This window comes from Schistocerca nitens, chromosome 7, assembly GCF_023898315.1.
Source record: "Schistocerca nitens isolate TAMUIC-IGC-003100 chromosome 7, iqSchNite1.1, whole genome shotgun sequence".
Taxonomy (NCBI): Eukaryota; Metazoa; Arthropoda; class Insecta; order Orthoptera; family Acrididae; genus Schistocerca; species Schistocerca nitens.
The window spans coordinates 308,562,399-308,564,898 of NC_064620.1; the positions used below are offsets into that span (position 1 = coordinate 308,562,399).

Sequence of the window (2,500 nt, forward strand, 5' to 3'; positions counted from 1 at the left end):
CGCCTTAACCTAACCCAAGTTGCGCCTTAACCTAACCCAAGTTGCGCCTTAACCTAACCCAAGTTGCGCCTTAACCTAACCCAAGTTGCGCCTTAACCTAACCCAAGTTGCGCCTTAACCTAACCCAAGTTGCGCCTTAACCTAACCCACGTTGCGCCCTAACCTAACCCACGTTGCGCCCTAACCTAACCTACGTTGCGCCCTAACCTAACCTACGTTGCGCCCTAACCTAACCTACGTTGCGCCCTAACCTAACCTACGTTGCGCCCTAACCTAACCTACGTTGGGCCCTAACCTAACCCACGTTGCGCCCTAACCTAACCCACGTTGCGCCCTAACCTAACCCACGTTGCGCCCAAACCTAACCCACGTTGCGCCCAAACCTAACCCACGTTGCGCCCTAACCTAACCCACGTTGCGCCCTAACCTAACCCACGTTGCGCCCTAACCTAACCCACGTTGCGCCCTAACCTAACCCACGTTGCGCCCTAACCTAACCCACGTTGCGCCCTAACCTAACCTACGTTGCGCCCTCACCTAACCCAAGTTGCGCCCTAACCTAACCCACGTTGCGCCCTAACCTAACCCACGTTGCGCCCTAACCTAACCCACGTTGCGCCCTAACCTAACCCACGTTGCGCCCTAACCTAACCCACGTTGCGCCCTAACCTAACCCAAGTTGCGCCTTAACCTAACCCACGTTGCGCCTTAACCTGCCCTGTAATTGTTAGTTATATGAATCTAGGAATTCGTGTAGCGTTGCCTAATTGCAACCATCTCAACATAGTTCACTTCGCGCACACTGTGGTGTTCTGCGTATTGATTCATTTTACGGTGCGTACCCTCACATCTTGCGAGTGTTGCTTACTTTCCACATGGTCCCGCTATCCACTGTATTGTGTACTGCAATAGGACGTATATCGCCCCCGCCCCCCCCCCCCCCTCCCCTCCTGTCACCTCTAGCTCGTCGGTCAGGAGTTCGCGTGTTGAATGCGCTTCGCAGCTGTGCAATGGCATTCGCATACGTACGCTGGCCACCTTCCACGTGTTCTTTCGTGCACACGTCGCAGCGTGTATGTATGCTGATGGAGTGCGTCGTGACACACAACATCCAGGCATGCAAGACTCGTAGAAGTCGCAAATGTAGATGGATGTCTACGTTTGCTGCCCAAGTTACGCAAATGAACTGGAAATCCGTTGTTGCGCGGTTGTTCGCGCTGGAGGTGAATCGTTGATATCGACGATCGGTACAGGTATTAACCGGTTGCTTCAGCGACACCCGTCATACCCACGAACATGAGTGGGCATGTGGGTATGAAGCGATACGCGGCGGTGGCTGGGTGGGACCGTCCCCGGCCGGTGAGGGGGGGGCGCCCGGCGTGCTGGCCGCGCGCTGCGTGGGCGCACGCGCGGCAGCCGGCTGGTGGGGGCGCCCAGTGGCAGGCGCGCCGGCTGACGGAGGCGGCAGGCGGCGCATCTGCGTGCCGGCGCACCCAGCGCGCGGCGCCGTGCGGCCAAAGTGGGTCCTCCCGGGCCCGGTGCGAAGCGCGGTGGACATCTGCAGTGTGCTGGTCCGATTGAGGACTGTGTGCGTTGAGGATGCGCCGCCGCCCGGCACTCGGCGCCGCGACGCCGTCTGCTGCTCGGTCGCCCCCGCGGTTCTCGCAGGTGGTTTGTATCGCAGCTGTGCGGATGTGTTGGCGCGTGCGCTGTGCTGGGAGAGTTCGCTTTGGCACCCAAGTGGGGCTCTGCCCCTCTGTGGCGCTGGCGTTGGAGCTGCCCGGTCACTGTTTGTGGCCGCGTGTTGTCTCCCGCCGGCAACACCACGACAGCACGCTCCCGGGCCTCTGTCGGCAGCGGCAAGCTCAGTTGGGAGCACGGGTGGTCGCACTGAAAGCGTCTACTCGCCTATCTCCGGGCGATTGCGCCTCTCTCGAACCCGACCAAGTACTTAGGACGGCGCTGCGCGCCGCCGGGACCTGAGAGGGTTTCGAGGTGTATCGTGCAGGGGAGCCCAGCCTCCTCCTGTTTGCAGAATAATTGAGCGGACGCTTGCGTGTTCGCGCGGGCCCCCGGGACACACTCCCGGGCGGCCGGCTGCTCAGCTCTAGTTGACGCAGCTCCCTGGTTGATCCTGCCAGTAGTCATATGCTTGTCTCAAAGATTAAGCCATGCATGTCTCAGTACAAGCCGCATTAAGGTGAAACCGCGAATGGCTCATTAAATCAGTTATGGTTCCTTAGATCGTACCCACGTTACTTGGATAACTGTGGTAATTCTAGAGCTAATACATGCAAACAGAGTCCCGACCAGAGATGGAAGGGACGCTTTTATTAGATCAAAACCAATCGGTCGGCTCGTCCGGTCCGTTTGCCTTGGTGACTCTGAATAACTTTGGGCTGATCGCACGGTCTTCGTACCGGCGACGCATCTTTCAAATGTCTGCCTTATCAACTGTCGATGGTAGGTTCTGCGCCTACCATGGTTGTAACGGGTAACG

At 58.5% G+C, this 2,500-nt stretch overlaps 1 non-coding gene across 1 annotated transcript in view; it reads left to right on the forward strand.

Annotated features, from left to right (window-relative positions):
- Positions 1 to 2,121: 2,121 nt before the first annotated feature.
- Positions 2,122 to 2,500, forward strand: part of LOC126197019 (small subunit ribosomal RNA) — a 1,909-nt gene continuing 1,530 nt past the window's right edge. Inside the window, exon 1 of the ribosomal RNA XR_007539430.1 lies at positions 2,122 to 2,500. This exon is cut by the window's right edge and continues 1,530 nt beyond it. This is a non-coding gene — a ribosomal RNA (small subunit ribosomal RNA).